Consider the following 18303-nt stretch of genomic DNA (forward strand, 5'->3'; position numbering starts at 1 on the left):
TCTATTATACCCCAATCCCCCCTCTGTCCTTCTATTATACCCCAATCCCCCCTCTGTCCTTCTATTATACCCCAATCCTCCCCTCTGTCCTTCTATTATACCCCAATCCTCCCCTCTGTCCTTCTATTATACCCCAATCCCCCCCTCTGTCCTTCTATTATACCCCAATCCCCCCTCTGTCCTTCTATTATACCCCAATCCTCCCCTCTGTCCTTCTATTATACCCCAATCCTCCCCTCTGTCCTTCTATTATACCCCAATCCCCCCCTCTGTCCTTCTATTATACCCCAATCCTCCCTCTGTCCTTCTATTATACCCCAATCATCCCTCTGTCCTTCTATTATACCCCAATCATCCCTCTGTCCTTCTATTATACCCCAATCCTCCCTCTGTCCTTCTATTATACCCCAATCATCCCTCTGTCCTTCTATTATACCCCAATCCCCCCTCTGTCCTTCTATTATACCCCAATCATCCCTCTGTCCTTCTATTATACCCCAATCCCCCCTCTGTCCTTCTATTATACCCCAATCCTCCCTCTGTCCTTCTATTATACCCCAATCCCCCCTCTGTCCTTCTATTATACCCCAATCCCCCCTCTGTCCTTCTATTATACCCCAATCATCCCTCTGTCCTTCTATTATACCCCAATCCCCCCTCTGTCCTTCTATTATACCCCAATCATCCCTCTGTCCTTCTATTATACCCCAATCCTCCCTCTGTCCTTCTATTATACCCCAATCCTCCCCTCTGTCCTTCTATTATACCCCAATCCCCCCATTGTAGCCCTCTGTCCCTCTATTATACCCCAATCCTCCCCTCTGTCCTTCTATTATACCCCAATCATCCCCTCTGTCCTTCTATTATACCCCAATCCTCCCTCTGTCCTTCTATTATACCCCAATCCTCCCTCTGTCCTTCTATTATACCCCAATCATCCCTCTGTCCTTCTATTATACCCCAATCCCCCCTCTGTCCTTCTATTATACCCCAATCATCCCTCTGTCCTTCTATTATACCCCAATCCCCCCTCTGTCCTTCTATTATACCCCAATCCTCCCTCTGTCCTTCTATTATACCCCAATCCCCCCTCTGTTCTTCTATTATACCCCAATCCCCCCTCTGTCCTTCTATTATACCCCAATCCTCCCCTCTGTCCTTCTATTATACCCCAATCCCCCCTCTGTCCTTCTATTATACCCCAATCATCCCTCTGTCCTTCTATTATACCCCAATCCTCCCTCTGTCCTTCTATTATACCCCAATCATCCCTCTGTCCTTCTATTATACCCCAATCCCCCCTCTGTCCTTCTATTATACCCCAATCATCCCTCTGTCCTTCTATTATACCCCAATCCCCCCCTCTGTCCTTCTATTATACCCCAATCCTCCCTCTGTCCTTCTATTATACCCCAATCCTCCCCTCTGTCCTTCTATTATACCCCAATCCTCCCCTCTGTCCTTCTATTATACCCCAATCCTCCCTCTGTCCTTCTATTATACCCCAATCCCCCCTCTGTCCTTCTATTATACCCCAATCCCCCCTCTGTCCTTCTATTATACCCCAATCATCCCTCTGTCCTTCTATTATACCCCAATCCCCCCTCTGTCCTTCTATTATACCCCAATCATCCCTCTGTCCTTCTATTATACCCCAATCCTCCCCTCTGTCCTTCTATTATACCCCAATCATCCCTCTGTCCTTCTATTATACCCCAATCCCCCCTCTGTCCTTCTATTATACCCCAATCCTCCCTCTGTCCTTCTATTATACCCCAATCATCCCTCTGTCCTTCTATTATACCCCAATCCTCCCCTCTGTCCTTCTATTATACACCAATCCCCCCCTCTGTCCTTCTATTATATCCCAATCCTCCCTCTGTCCTTCTATTATACCCCAATCCCCCCTCTGTCCTTCTATTATACCCCAATCCTCCCCTCTGTCCTTCTATTATACCCCAATCCTCCCTCTGTCCTTCTATTATACCCCAATCCCCCCCTCTGTCCTTCTATTATACCCCAATCCTCCCTCTGTCCTTCTATTATACCCCAATCCTCCCTCTGTCCTTCTATTATACCCCAATCCCCCCTCTGTCCTTCTATTATACCCCAATCCCCCCTCTGTCCTTCTATTATACCCCAATCCTCCCCTCTGTCCTTCTATTATACCCCAATCCTCCCCTCTGTCCTTCTATTATACCCCAATCCCCCCCTCTGTCCTTCTATTATACCCCAATCCCCCCTCTGTCCTTCTATTATACCCCAATCCTCCCCTCTGTCCTTCTATTATACCCCAATCCTCCCCTCTGTCCTTCTATTATACCCCAATCCCCCCCTCTGTCCTTCTATTATACCCCAATCCTCCCTCTGTCCTTCTATTATACCCCAATCCTCCCTCTGTCCTTCTATTATACCCCAATCATCCCTCTGTCCTTCTATTATACCCCAATCCTCCCTCTGTCCTTCTATTATACCCCAATCATCCCTCTGTCCTTCTATTATACCCCAATCCCCCCTCTGTCCTTCTATTATACCCCAATCATCCCTCTGTCCTTCTATTATACCCCAATCCCCCCTCTGTCCTTCTATTATACCCCAATCCTCCCTCTGTCCTTCTATTATACCCCAATCCCCCCTCTGTCCTTCTATTATACCCCAATCCCCCCTCTGTCCTTCTATTATACCCCAATCATCCCTCTGTCCTTCTATTATACCCCAATCCCCCCTCTGTCCTTCTATTATACCCCAATCATCCCTCTGTCCTTCTATTATACCCCAATCCTCCCCTCTGTCCTTCTATTATACCCCAATCATCCCTCTGTCCTTCTATTATACCCCAATCCCCCCTCTGTCCTTCTATTATACCCCAATCCTCCCTCTGTCCTTCTATTATACCCCAATCATCCCTCTGTCCTTCTATTATACCCCAATCCTCCCCTCTGTCCTTCTATTATACACCAATCCCCCCCTCTGTCCTTCTATTATACCCCAATCCCCCCTCTGTCCTTCTATTATACCCCAATCCTCCCCTCTGTCCTTCTATTATACCCCAATCCTCCCTCTGTCCTTCTATTATACCCCAATCCCCCCCTCTGTCCTTCTATTATACCCCAATCCTCCCTCTGTCCTTCTATTATACCCCAATCCTCCCTCTGTCCTTCTATTATACCCCAATCATCCCTCTGTCCTTCTATTATACCCCAATCCCCCCTCTGTCCTTCTATTATACCCCAATCCCCCCTCTGTCCTTCTATTATACCCCAATCCCCCCTCTGTCCTTCTATTATACCCCAATCCTCCCCTCTGTCCTTCTATTATACCCCAATCCTCCCCTCTGTCCTTCTATTATACCCCAATCCCCCCCTCTGTCCTTCTATTATACCCCAATCCCCCCTCTGTCCTTCTATTATACCCCAATCCTCCCCTCTGTCCTTCTATTATACCCCAATCCTCCCCTCTGTCCTTCTATTATACCCCAATCCCCCCCTCTGTCCTTCTATTATACCCCAATCCTCCCTCTGTCCTTCTATTATACCCCAATCCTCCCCTCTGTCCTTCTATTATACCCCAATCCTCCCTCTGTCCTTCTATTATACCCCAATCATCCCTCTGTCCTTCTATTATACCCCAATCCCCCCTCTGTCCTTCTATTATACCCCAATCCCCCCTCTGTCCTTCTATTATACCCCAATCCCCCCTCTGTCCTTCTATTATACCCCAATCCTCCCCTCTGTCCTTCTATTATACCCCAATCCTCCCCTCTGTCCTTCTATTATACCCCAATCCCCCCCTCTGTCCTTCTATTATACCCCAATCCCCCCTCTGTCCTTCTATTATACCCCAATCCTCCCCTCTGTCCTTCTATTATACCCCAATCCTCCCCTCTGTCCTTCTATTATACCCCAATCCCCCCCTCTGTCCTTCTATTATACCCCAATCCTCCCTCTGTCCTTCTATTATACCCCAATCATCCCTCTGTCCTTCTATTATACCCCAATCATCCCTCTGTCCTTCTATTATACCCCAATCCTCCCTCTGTCCTTCTATTATACCCCAATCATCCCTCTGTCCTTCTATTATACCCCAATCCCCCCTCTGTCCTTCTATTATACCCCAATCATCCCTCTGTCCTTCTATTATACCCCAATCCCCCCTCTGTCCTTCTATTATACCCCAATCCTCCCTCTGTCCTTCTATTATACCCCAATCCCCCCTCTGTCCTTCTATTATACCCCAATCCCCCCTCTGTCCTTCTATTATACCCCAATCATCCCTCTGTCCTTCTATTATACCCCAATCCCCCCTCTGTCCTTCTATTATACCCCAATCATCCCTCTGTCCTTCTATTATACCCCAATCCTCCCCTCTGTCCTTCTATTATACCCCAATCATCCCTCTGTCCTTCTATTATACCCCAATCCCCCCTCTGTCCTTCTATTATACCCCAATCCTCCCTCTGTCCTTCTATTATACCCCAATCATCCCTCTGTCCTTCTATTATACCCCAATCCTCCCCTCTGTCCTTCTATTATACACCAATCCCCCCTCTGTCCTTCTATTATACCCCAATCCCCCCTCTGTCCTTCTATTATACCCCAATCCCCCCTCTGTCCTTCTATTATACCCCAATCCTCCCCTCTGTCCTTCTATTATACCCCAATCCTCCCTCTGTCCTTCTATTATACCCCAATCCCCCCCTCTGTCCTTCTATTATACCCCAATCCTCCCTCTGTCCTTCTATTATACCCCAATCCTCCCTCTGTCCTTCTATTATACCCCAATCATCCCTCTGTCCTTCTATTATACCCCAATCCCCCCTCTGTCCTTCTATTATACCCCAATCCCCCCTCTGTCCTTCTATTATACCCCAATCCCCCCTCTGTCCTTCTATTATACCCCAATCCTCCCCTCTGTCCTTCTATTATACCCCAATCCTCCCCTCTGTCCTTCTATTATACCCCAATCCCCCCCTCTGTCCTTCTATTATACCCCAATCCCCCCCTCTGTCCTTCTATTATACCCCAATCCCCCCTCTGTCCTTCTATTATACCCCAATCCTCCCCTCTGTCCTTCTATTATACCCCAATCCTCCCCTCTGTCCTTCTATTATACCCCAATCCCCCCCCTCTGTCCTTCTATTATACCCCAATCCTCCCTCTGTCCTTCTATTATACCCCAATCCTCCCCTCTGTCCTTCTATTATACCCCAATCCTCCCTCTGTCCTTCTATTATACCCCAATCCCCCCTCTGTCCTTCTATTATACCCCAATCCCCCCTCTGTCCTTCTATTATACCCCAATCCTCCCTCTGTCCTTCTATTATACCCCAATCCCCCCTCTGTCCTTCTATTATACCCCAATCCCCCCTCTGTCCTTCTATTATACCCCAATCCTCCCCTCTGTCCTTCTATTATACCCCAATCCTCCCCTCTGTCCTTCTATTATACCCCAATCCCCCCTCTGTCCTTCTATTATACCCCAATCCTCCCTCTGTCCTTCTATTATACCCCAATCCTCCCTCTGTCCCTCTATTATACCCAAATCCCCCCATTGTACCCCTTTGTCCCTCTATTATACCCAATCCCCCCATTGTACCCCTCTGTCCTTCTATTATACCCCAATCCTCCCTCTGTCCTTCTATTATACCCCAATCCTCCCCTCTGTCCTTCTATTATACCCCAATCCCCCCTCTGTCCTTCTATTATACCCCAATCCTCCCTCTGTCCTTCTATTATACCCCAATCCCCCCTCTGTCCTTCTATTATACCCCAATCCTCCCCTCTGTCCTTCTATTATACCCCAATCCTCCCCTCTGTCCTTCTATTATACCCCAATCCTCCCCTCTGTCCTTCTATTATACCCCAATCCTCCCCTCTGTCCTTCTATTATACCCCAATCCTCCCCTCTGTCCTTCTATTATACCCCAATCCTCCCCTCTGTCCTTCTATTATACCCCAATCCTCCCCTCTGTCCTTCTATTATACCCCAATCCTCCCTCTGTCCTTCTATTATACCCCAATCCTCCCCTCTGTCCTTCTATTATACCCCAATCCCCCCATTGTAGCCCTCTGTCCCTCTATTATACCCCAATCCTCCCTCTGTCCTTCTATTATACCCCAATCCTCCCTCTGTCCTTCTATTATACCCCAATCCTGCCCTCTGTCCTTCTATTATACCCCAATCCTCCCCTCTGTCCTTCTATTATACCCCAATCCCCCCCTCTGTACTTCTATTATACCCCAATCCCCCCCTCTGTCCTTCTATTATACCCCAATCCCCCCCTCTGTCCTATTATACCCCAATCCCCCCCTCTGTCCTTCTATTATACCCCAATCCTCCCTCTGTCCTTCTATTATACCCCAATCCTCCCTCTGTCCCTCTATTATACCCAAATCCCCCCATTGTACCCCTTTGTCCCTCTATTATACCCAATCCCCCCATTGTACCCCTCTGTCCTTCTATTATACCCCAATCCTCCCTCTGTCCTTCTATTATACCCCAATCCCCCCTCTGTCCTTCTATTATACCCCAATCCTCCCCTCTGTCCTTCTATTATACCCCAATCCCCCCTCTGTCCTTCTATTATACCCCAATCCCCCCCTCTGTCCTTCTATTATACCCCAATCCTCCCCTCTGTCCTTCTATTATACCCCAATCCCCCCTCTGTCCTTCTATTATACCCCAATCCCCCCTCTGTCCTTCTATTATACCCCAATCCCCCCTCTGTCCTTCTATTATACCCCAATCCTCCCCTCTGTCCTTCTATTATACCCCAATCCTCCCTCTGTCCTTCTATTATACCCCAATCCTCCCCTCTGTCCTTCTATTATACCCCAATCCTCCCCTCTGTCCTTCTATTATACCCCAATCCTCCCATCTGTCCTTCTATTATACCCCAATCCTCCCCTCTGTCCTTCTATTATACCCCAATCCTCCCTCTGTCCTTCTATTATACCCCAATCCCCCCTCTGTCCTTCTATTATACCCCAATCCTCCCCTCTGTCCTTCTATTATACCCCAATCCTCCCCTCTGTCCTTCTATTATACCCCAATCCTCCCCTCTGTCCTTCTATTATACCCCAATCCTCCCCTCTGTCCTTCTATTATACCCCAATCCTCCCCTCTGTCCTTCTATTATACCCCAATCCCCCCTCTGTACTTCTATTATACCCCAATCCCCCCCTCTGTCCTTCTATTATACCCCAATCCCCCCCTCTGTCCTATTATACCCCAATCCCCCCCTCTGTCCTTCTATTATACCCCAATCCTCCCTCTGTCCCTCTATTATACCCAAATCCCCCCATTGTACCCCTTTGTCCCTCTATTATACCCAATCCCCCCATTGTACCCCTCTGTCCTTCTATTATACCCCAATCCTCCCTCTGTCCTTCTATTATACCCCAATCCCCCCTCTGTCCTTCTATTATACCCCAATCCCCCCCTCTGTCCTTCTATTATACCCCAATCCCCCCCTCTGTCCTATTATACCCCAATCCCCCCCTCTGTCCTTCTATTATACCCCAATCCTCCCTCTGTCCCTCTATTATACCCAAATCCCCCCATTGTACCCCTTTGTCCCTCTATTATACCCAATCCCCCCATTGTACCCCTCTGTCCTTCTATTATACCCCAATCCTCCCTCTGTCCTTCTATTATACCCCAATCCCCCCTCTGTCCTTCTATTATACCCCAATCCTCCCCTCTGTCCTTCTATTATACCCCAATCCCCCCTCTGTCCTTCTATTATACCCCAATCCCCCCCTCTGTCCTTCTATTATACCCCAATCCTCCCCTCTGTCCTTCTATTATACCCCAATCCCCCCTCTGTCCTTCTATTATACCCCAATCCCCCCCTCTGTCCTTCTATTATACCCCAATCCTCCCTCTGTCCTTCTATTATACCCCAATCCCCCCTCTGTCCTTCTATTATACCCCAATCCTCCCCTCTGTCCTTCTATTATACCCCAATCCTCCCTCTGTCCTTCTATTATACCCCAATCCTCCCCTCTGTCCTTCTATTATACCCCAATCCTCCCCTCTGTCCTTCTATTATACCCCAATCCTCCCATCTGTCCTTCTATTATACCCCAATCCTCCCCTCTGTCCTTCTATTATACCCCAATCCTCCCTCTGTCCTTCTATTATACCCCAATCCCCCCTCTGTCCTTCTATTATACCCCAATCCTCCCCTCTGTCCTTCTATTATACCCCAATCCTCCCCTCTGTCCTTCTATTATACCCCAATCCTCCCCTCTGTCCTTCTATTATACCCCAATCCTCCCCTCTGTCCTTCTATTATACCCCAATCCCCCCTGTTCCACAGTTGTCCCTTTTAAGGTCTGATATATTGGGATTTGTAGATCTGTCTCCCCCCCCCCCCCCCAAGAAATGAGGGAATTGTGGATTCTTCCATAATGATATAAAGGTAAGCAGTGACGTGGCCCATAGAAGCTTGTCACTTTCTCCCTGTAGAATGCTGATGGGACATTAGGGGATGAGTTCAGGTGTAAATGTGGTGAAGACCTGCATGGTGCGCGTCCCGACAAGAAGAGTCGCTTTGCCGGCGGCTATGTCTAGGAAACCTGTTCAACAAGTTGGAGCATGGCCTTGGGAAGAGATGGTGGGGTTTCCTCCAGAGACCATTATAGGTCACAGGATGTGTCCCCACCCATGAGATTTCCCACCACTTCCTTTCCTGAGAGAGCATTTCCCCATCAGACACACAAGATGGCAATAAAAACTTGATAGAAGTTCTCACCCTTCTCTGCTTTAGCCATAAAAAAAAAAAAAATTTATATATATAAATACATAATTTTGTTCTGGGGAAGCAGATATCAGGGGTAGGAACTGATGTAGGGTTAAGGTTATGTAGGAACTGTGCGTATTGTGCAGAACCAGCTGAATACAGCAATATGGACACCAGACAACATGAAGCTAGCAAAAACGGCTGAAAAATTCCACTTCCAAAGATTGGCACGCCTCGCTGCTGAACTCAACCATTTTTCTTGTAATTATTCAGCAGTTCCATATAAAGATGGTTTAAAGCAGGGGTAGACAACCTGGGGCCCTCCAGCTGTTGCAGAACTACAAATCCCATCATGCCTCTGGGAGTAATTGTAACTGCCAGCCTTGCAATGCCTCATGGGAAAAGTAGTTCCACAACAGCTGGAGGGCCCCAGGTTGCCTACCCCTGGTTTAGAATAAAAGTCTGTGGCAAATCACACACTCTCATAGGGAGGTTTAAAGAAAACCTGTGCTGAGAGGTCTGTGAGACCCCCAACAGGAAGTCAGCCACGTACAGGATATCACCTGCCCCCACTATGTCACCTTCACTTGAAATACACAATATGGCTAAGAAGTCTGTGGACCCCTGACCATCACACCTAACCTATATGACCAAAAGTCTGTAGACCCTTGGCCATCACACCTATTCGGCCAAAAGTCTGTGAACCTCATCTATATGACTAGGAGTCGGTGACACTTTGGACATCACATCTATATGGCCAAGAGTCTGTGGACCTTTCATCACACCTGCAGTAAATGGTCAAGGGTCTGTGGACCCCTGACCATCACATCTATATGGCCAGTAATCTGTAGACTCGTAACTACCACACTTATTTGGCCAAGAGTCTATGGACCCTTGGCCATCACACCTATATGGCCAAAAGTCTGTAGACCTTTGGCCATTAAACCTACAGTATATGGCCAAGAGTCTTAGGACCCCTGACCATTACATCAGTATGGCCAAGAGTCCGTGGATCCCATCTCATCTATATGACTAGGAGTTGGTGGCCCTTTGGGCATCACATCAATATGGCCACGTGTCTGTGGATCTGTGACTATCGCATCTACAGTATATGGTCAAGAGTCTGTGGACACCTGACCATCACATCTATATGACCAAGAGTCTGAACCCTTAACCATCACACCTATATAGCCAAAAGTCTGTGAACCCCTGACCATCACCACCTATATGGCCAAGAGTCTGTGAACCCTTGACCATCGCATTTATATGGCCAAGAGTCTGTGAACCCCTGACCATCACATCTAAATGACCAAGAGTCAGTGGCCCCCTGCCCATCAACCTCTATATGACCAATTGTCTGGACCCTTGACCATCACACCTATATAGCCAAAAGTCTGTGAACTCCTGACCATCACACCTATATGGCCAAAAGTCTGTGAACCCCTGACCATCACACCTATATGGCAAAGAGTCTGTGAACCCCTACCAACGCATCTATATGGCCAAGAGTCTGTGAACCCCTGACCATCGCATCTATATGGCCAAGAGTCTGTGATCCCCTACCAACGCATCTATATGGCCAAGAGTCTGTGAACCCCTGACCATCGCATCTATATGGCCAAGAGTCTATAGACATCACACCTATTCAGCCAAGTCTGTGGACCTTTGGCCATAACATTTTTATGGCAAAGAGTCTGGGGACCCATGACCATCACACCTATATAGCCAAAAGTCTGTGGACCTCTGACCATCACATCTATATGGCCAAAAGTCTCTGTGGACTCCTGACCATCAACCCTATAAAGCCAAGGGTCTGTGGACCAGCACACCTGTAGAGCCTAAATTCTGTGGAGCCCTGACCGTCACACCTACATGGGCATGTCGGACATCCCATACCAGAACCATAGACATTCATATTAAGTTTTTCATACCCGTCCCCCCCCCTTTGTGGGTCATCATTTTGGTGAAATAACATTTTTGCTCATGAGAAGTTTGATCAGATTACCCAGACTGCTGAATAAATCACACAAGGGATCCCCTGGTTCTTTCCTTTCAGGCACAAAAATGTGTTAAACAAGTTTATAATGGATCATTTACAAATAAATTTGCCACGCCAAAATCTGCCATACTTTCCCCTAAAGTTGGTGCAGAACCAGGGCTGGGCTGAGGGGTAGGTAGAAGAGGCGGCTGGATTTTGCACTTAAGTTGGACAGGGGTGCAAAAAGGCAGGCCCTGCAACCTATGCTGCTAATGTAGTTCCCAGCTCATGCGTGGAGGCACCTTGGCCTTTTCACTTTGGGTGCTGAAGGACCTTGTCCCGACATGTTCATAGCTCCATCAACTGACTGGAGGACCATGTGTGGATATCAGAAGTTTGCTGCGCCTGTCAGTTTATACACGATTTTCGTCAACCCTTGCTAACCGCAGAAACGTCAGTGCATCCAAATCTAACAGCGCAAAGGGTTAAGGTATGCGCCCTTCCAATCTGCTGTATGACTCGGAGAGGGACACAATCACGGATCAGCCGCCCTCAGCGGGGTCGTACAAGGACGCACATTGTGAGCTGCAGAAAAAAAGAGGAACAGGGCCAGGTGAAGGAAATAATTAACTCCAGAGGTCGAGGCCTGCGCCACGTTCCCTTCTCGAACGCCAGATGGAGAACGCGGCTCTAGAACATTCTGGAACAGATGTTACCCCCTCCACCCTCCTCCTCAAAGATTCCCAGAATTACCTCAATCTGTCTCCATTCTCCCGCTCAGCTGAACTTTTAAAGGAACCACAACACAGCTTCGCCAATTTAGAGACCCGCCACAGTCACACAGAAAATTGTGGCTTTTAAAGAGGACCTGTCAAGTAATCTGTTAGTTGTTGCTGCTGAACTACAGGATGCTTTTAGTGTGCACAATTGCAGCATCACACAGAAACAGGTCTGCCCTGGAACTAGCACCATTTCTGGGAGTTGGGCAATGTCCGCCACCATAAATGGATAGATCTTTGCAGGACGCGGCCCAGTATTCTAGTTGACTCCGCTAGCCTCTTTATCTTTGTTCTCTGAACGTTGTTGAACCTGGAGACCAGAAGGTCCACTTCCAGCATCCCCCACCAGCAACAGTTCCTTAAACACCTCAAGGTGTAGGGACCACTTCCCCACGTCCAGGCACTGCCAGCTGATTAAGTCTGCCTGCCAATAGCCTATGCCTAGGATGTATACAGTGGACAAGGCTAGAATGTGAAGTTCTGCCAAGGACAGGATCCAATCTACCTCTTGATTCGGCGAGATTTGTATTTCCTCCCTAATGGTTGATTTATGCCAATGCCATGGAGTTATCTAACTAAATCTTGTTCAGATGACCTTCCAGCAGGATGGTCTAACGCTGCAGACACAGCCAAATCGCACAAAGTTCTAGAATGTGGATTGGGGGGACGAGACTACCTTAACAATAAGATCTCCCGCAGGGACAGGGGGCACAGGACTTCTCCCAGCCCAGCAGGATGGCATCCATTGTGTGAATATTCAAAAAAGACAGGGCTGAAAGACTTCCCCAGTTCCAGAGCTGGATTCCTGAGCCAACAAGCTATGAACAACCTGGTCTTTTTTTTTGCCAAAAAAAACCAAAACATCCGTCCAGGGACCTAACTGACTTGTCCCATGATGAGAGAATGTTGCGTTATAGAGATATGGATTGGAATTGATCAAAATAACTGCCTTAAAGGAGACTACCATCAGACCCATGACATACATGCAAAAGTAGACAGACGACTTCTGGACTGGAGAGTTCAAATCTGAGACCAGAGAGTGTGCCGTCTCTCCTGAAGAAGGCCTTAGCTGTATTCAAGGACTATACCTAAATACTCAAATCAATGAGTAGGTTCAAACAATGTATTCTGAAGGTTCAGGATCCACCCAAATTGCCGTAACATCTGGAAAGTTAAAGCCACAATGCTCAACAGAGTCTGCACTGACCCTCAACAGAAGGCTCCCACAATAGGGATGACCAACGATGACCATGAGAGCGCAGAAAGGCTAATACTGGAGCACTTTGGTGAACAACCAAGCAACAAGATGAGAGCCTGAAGGGCAAGGCCACGAACTGGTAGCACAGGGGTCCCATAAAACATAGAAAAGAATGAAGCATTGGGGAAAAAAAGGGCGTGTCCTAGGCATGTTCTTTATGTCCACAAAAAGCCAGAAAAAGGGAGATGAGTCTGGTAGGTTCCCATGCAGAATTTCTGGGCTCAAATGAAGACATTCAGGGCTTTGAGATTTGGTTTGAAAACGGTGAAGAGGTTGACGTAAAACCCTTTATACTGTTCTACCACAGGAACTAGGGCAATGACACCCTGGTCGAGAAGACCTCAATAAGACTCTATGGAGATCTGCAAATCTGTGCGGTAAGAAACTGAGGCGGGGGAGGGAGTGAAACTCCAGTGTGCAGCCCTGGGATACCACCTTCTGCACTCAAGCATCAGACATGCAAGTTTTCCAAGTCTGCAAAGGGTAACAAACATCCCCGACTGAAAAGTTGTGGTGCACCTCCACAAGGAAGGAGGTTTGTCTGAGGACTTGCTAGACCTTGTGGTGGACTGGGAGCCAAGCTTGGAGGTCTCAATGAGGAGGTGGAGGGGAGTGAAAAAATGAGGAGGGGTTTGCTTTGCAGTCAGTACCTCCAAGGATGATGGGTGCTCTTGCCACCATTAGCATCCTTAATAGTATCAAAAGTTTATCCGAAGAGATGATCTTTGAAGGCCATGCTTCTTTTACAAGGGCATGGACTGGGAGCCAAGCTTGGGGGGTCTCGATGTGGAGGTCAAAGGAGTGAAGAAACAAAAAGGAACCTTTCTTAATAGTCAGAGGAGGGGTGCAGGCTTTGCAGTCAGTTCTTCTGGCTTCTTCCTCTGAGGATGATGGGTGCTTCTGCCACCAGTATCAAAAGTTGATCTGAAGAGACATTGTCCTTTGATGGCCATACTCCATATAGAGCAAGGCCTTCAAAGGGCGTCTCTTCAGATCAACTTTTGATACTATTATCAAGGTTGCGACTGGTGGCAAGAGCACCCATCATACAAGGGCATGGACTGGGAGACAAGCTTATGGGTCTCAATGAGGAGCTTGAAGAAGTGAAGAAACAAAAAGGAACCTTTCCTAACACTCAGAAGGGTGAGGGCTCTGCAGTCAGTTCCTTGGGTTTCTTCCTCTGATGATGATGGGTGCTCTTGCCACCAGTAGCATCCTTGATAATAGTATCAAAAGTTGATTTGAAGAGACATTGTTCTTTGAAGGCCATGCTCCTTATACAAAGACATGGACTGGGAGCCAAGCTTGGGGGCCTCAATGAGGAGGTCGAGGAAGTGAAGAAATGAAAGGAACCTTTAACAGTCAGAGGAGGGGTGAAGGCTTTGCAGTCAGTTCCTTGTTTTTTTCATCTGAAGATGATGGGTGCTCTTGCCACTAGTAGAATCCTTGACAATATCAAAAGTTGATTTGAAGTGACGTTGTCCTTTGAATTTCATGCTCAGCTTGGGGGTCTCAATAAGGAGGTTGAGGGTGTGAACAGAAGGAACTTTTCTTAACACTCAGAGGAGGTTAAAGGCTTTGCAGTCTTTTCCTTGGGTTTCTTTCTTGAGGGATGATAGGTGCTCTTGCCACCAGTATCAAAAGCTGATCCGAAGAGACATCCTTTGAAGGCTATGCTCCTTATACAAGGGCATGGCCTGGAAGCCAAGCTTGGGGGTCTCAATGAGGAGGTCGAGGACCTGAAGAAATGAAAGGAAACTTTAACAGTCAGTGGAGGGGTGAAGGCTTTGCAGTTATTTGGGTTTCTTCCTCCAAGGATGATGAGTGCTCTTGCCAATGGTAGCATCCTTGATAATAGTTTCAAAAGTTGATCCGAAGAGATGTCCTTTGAAGGCCATGCTCCTCATACAAGGGCATTGCACTTAAATATATCTGATGACAAGGTGCACTCTGGTCCCCAACATTTTGACCCTTAAATAACCCCTGGAAGTCTATACATACTTTGGCGAGGCTGGAAATGTCACCTCGCCCCTGTCATGGCCTGTGTGGAAAGCTCTTCTTGACTGCTACCAGCGCCCGCTCTCTTTATGAGGATTGGTCCAAAGGAAAGTAAAGTGTTGTGTCATCAGAACAGAGAGAAGAGCTATGTAGGATGCAGTACCACCTTCTATGCACCAGGTGGCATCACTGACCTTCAATTACCTCAGCAGTAAATCCTCATACATCGCTCCTAATATGGTGGCGATACAAGAATTGCGTCAGTATTAATCAGTACAATTGCAGGACGGAATCGGCACAAAGTTTCTGGGTAGAAATAGCCAACCGTCTAAGCACCGCTCAGGTCAACACTTTAGGGGAGCATGTAACCCCAGGCACAGGGCTACCTCCCCTTCCTCTCACCCTATTGGTTGGCCAACTCGTCCCGCCCCTCCGACGGTCCTCAGCTCTGATTTATAACCCCTCCCCTTTTTCCTCAGGGCTTTAGTTACAAAGTAAGATTGCAGAGCTGAAGGACATGAGCCAGAGGTCACACCCTTAACTGTGCAGTCAGCGGAAGAGGGGCCCCCCCAGAGGTCACAACACCCCTAACTGTGCAGGCAGTGGAGAAAGGACCCCCCCAAAAAAGTTTACACCCCCTAACTGTGCAGACAGTGGAGAAAGCGCTCCCCCCCCCCGAGTTTACACCCTTTACTGTGCAGGCAGTGGAAGGGGCCCCCAGAAGTCACACCCCTAACTATACAGGCAGGAGATAAGGGGCCCGCCAGCTTACACCCCCTAACTGGGCAGGCAGTGGAGGAAGGGCCCCCCAGAGATTACACCCCTTACTGTGCAGGCAGTGGAGAAAGGTGCCCCCCCTAGAGGTCACATCCCTAACTATGCAGGCAGTGGAGGAAGGGGCCCCCAGAGGTCCCTCCCCTAACTGTACAGGTAGTGGAGGAAGGGGAATCCCAGAGGCCCCACCCTTAACTGTGCTAGTAGTGGGGGGTAGGGCCCTTCCAGAGGACACACCCCTAAATGTGCTGGAGGTGGAGGAAGGGCCCTCAAAGAGGTCACACCACTAATTGTGCAGGAAGCGGAAGGGCCCCCCAGAGGTCACACCCCTAACTGTGCAGGTAGGGGAGGGGAAGGGGCCCCCCAGAGCTTACACCCCCTAACTGTGCTGGTAGTGGAGGAAGGGGCCCCCAGAGGCCACACCCCTAACTGTGCTGGTGGTGGATGAAAGGGTCCCCCAGAGGCCACACCCCTAACTGTACAGGCGGTGGAGGAAGAGGCCCCCCAAAAGCCACACCCCCTAACTTTACAGGCGGTGAAGTTAGGGGCCCCCCAAAAGCCACACCTCTAAATCTGTTGGTAGTGGAGGAAGGCCCCCCCAGAGGCCACACCCCTAACTGTGCTGGTAGAGGAGGAAGGGATCCCCACCCTAACTGTACAGGCGGTGGAGGAAGGAGCCCCCCAAAAGCCACACCTCTAACTGTGCGGGTAGTGGAAGAAGGCCCCCCCAGAGGCCACACCCATAACTGTACAGGTGTGGAGGAAGGCCCTCCCAGAGGCCACACCCATAATTGTGCAGGCAGTGTAGGAAGGGCCCCTTGGAGTTTACACCCCTTACTGTGCAGGCAGTGGAAAAGGGGCCCCCCCAGAGGTCACAACACCCCTAACTGTGCAGGCAGTGGAGAAAGGACCCCCCCAAAAAAGTTTACACCCCCTAACTGTGCAGACAGTGGAGAAAGCCCCCCCCCCCCCCCCGAGTTTACACCCTTTACTGTGCAGGCAGTGGAAGGGGCCCCCAGAAGTCACACCCCTAACTATACAGGCAGGAGATAAGGGGCCCGCCAGTTTACACCCCCTAACTGGGCAGGCAGTGGAGGAAGGGCCCCCAGAGATTACACCCCTTACTGTGCAGGCAGTGGAGGAAGGGGCCCCCAGAGGTCACTCCCCTAACTGTACAGGTAGTGGAGGAAGGGGAATCCCAGAGGCCCCACCCTTAACTGTGCTAGTAGTGGGGGGTAGGGCCCTTCCAGAGGACACACCCCTAAATGTGTTGGAGGTGGAGGAAGGGCCCTCAAAGAGGTCACACCACTAATTGTGCAGGAAGTGGAAGGGCCCCCCAGAGGTCACACCCCTAACTGTGCAGGTAGGGGAGGGGAAGGGGCCCCCCAGAGCTTACACCCCCTAACTGTGCTGGTAGTGGAGGAAGGGGCCCCCAGAGGCCACACCCCTAACTGTGCTGGTGGTGGAGGAAAGGGTCCCCCAGAGGCCACACCCCTAACTGTACAGGCGGTGGAGGAAGAGGCCCCCCAAAAGCCACACCCCCTAACTTTACAGGCGGTGAAGTTAGGGGCCCCCCAAAAGCCACACCTCTAAATCTGTTGGTAGTGGAGGAAGGCCCCCCAGAGGCCACACCCCTAACTGTGCTGGTAGAGGAGGAAGGGATCCCCACCCTAACTGTACAGGCGGTGGAGGAAGGAGCCCCCCAAAAGCCACACCTCTAATTGTGCTGGTAGAGGAAGGCCCCCCAGCGGCCACACCCATAACTGTACAGGCGGTGGAGGAAGGGGCCCCCCAAAAGCCACACCTCTAACTGTGCGGGTAGTGGAGGAAGGCCCCCCCAGAGGCCACACCCATAACTGTACAGGTGTGGAGGAAGGCCCTCCCAGAGGCCACACCCATAATTGTGCAGGCAGTGTAGGAAGGGCCCCTTGGAGTTTACACCCCTTACTGTGCAGGCAGTGGAGAAAGCCCGCCCCCCCAAGGCCACACCCCTAACTGTGCTGGTAGTGGAGGAAGGGCCCCCCCAACAGAGGTCCCATCCCTAACTATGCAAGTAATGGAGGAAGGAGCACCCAGAGGTCGCACCACTAAACTGAGCAGGCAGTGGAGGAAGGGGAACCCCAGAGGACCCACCCCTAACTGTACATGCAGTGAAGGAATGGGCCCCCAGAGGCCACACCCCTAACTGTGCTAGTAGTGGGGGAAAGGCCCCCCAAAAAGAGACCAAGCCCCCTACTTGTGCTGGTAGTGCAGGAAAGGGTCCCCCAGAGGCCACACCCCCAACTGTACAGGCAGTGGAGGAAGAGGCCCCCCAGAGGCCAAACCCCTAACTGTGCTGGTATCGGAGGAAGGCATCACCCAGAGGCCACACCCCTAACTGTGCTGGTAGCGGAGGGAAGGGGACCCCCAGAGGCCACACCCCTAACTGTGCTGGTAGCGGAGGAAGGGGACCCCCAGAGGCCACACCCCTAACTGTGCTGGTAGCAGAGGGAAGGGGACCCCCAGAGGCCACACCCCTAACTGTAAAGGCAGTGCAGAAAATGGTCCCTCTTGCTGGAGGTCACATTCCTCCTCTATAACTAGCAGAAAAAAAAGGGGTTTCCTGTGAGGTTACACCCCCATTATTCGTTCTGGTCGGCAGAACAAGAGGTCCCCCAGAGGCCACACCCCTTACTCTGTGGGCTAACCAAAGGCGAAAAGATTCTTTTAGAGGTCACACCCCCTACTTGGGAAGGAAAGGGGGGGTCCCTCAATGGCCACACCCACTACC

The 18303-nt window shown here is 49.7% G+C and overlaps 1 protein-coding gene across 1 annotated transcript in view; it reads right to left on the bottom strand.

Moving 5' to 3' along the window:
- ILF2 (interleukin enhancer binding factor 2) overlaps window positions 1–18303 on the bottom strand; it is a 341977-nt gene that overhangs the window by 79972 nt on the left and 243702 nt on the right.

Source organism: Aquarana catesbeiana, linkage group LG13 (assembly GCF_042186555.1).
Source record: "Aquarana catesbeiana isolate 2022-GZ linkage group LG13, ASM4218655v1, whole genome shotgun sequence".
NCBI classification, from domain to species: domain Eukaryota; kingdom Metazoa; phylum Chordata; class Amphibia; order Anura; family Ranidae; genus Aquarana; species Aquarana catesbeiana.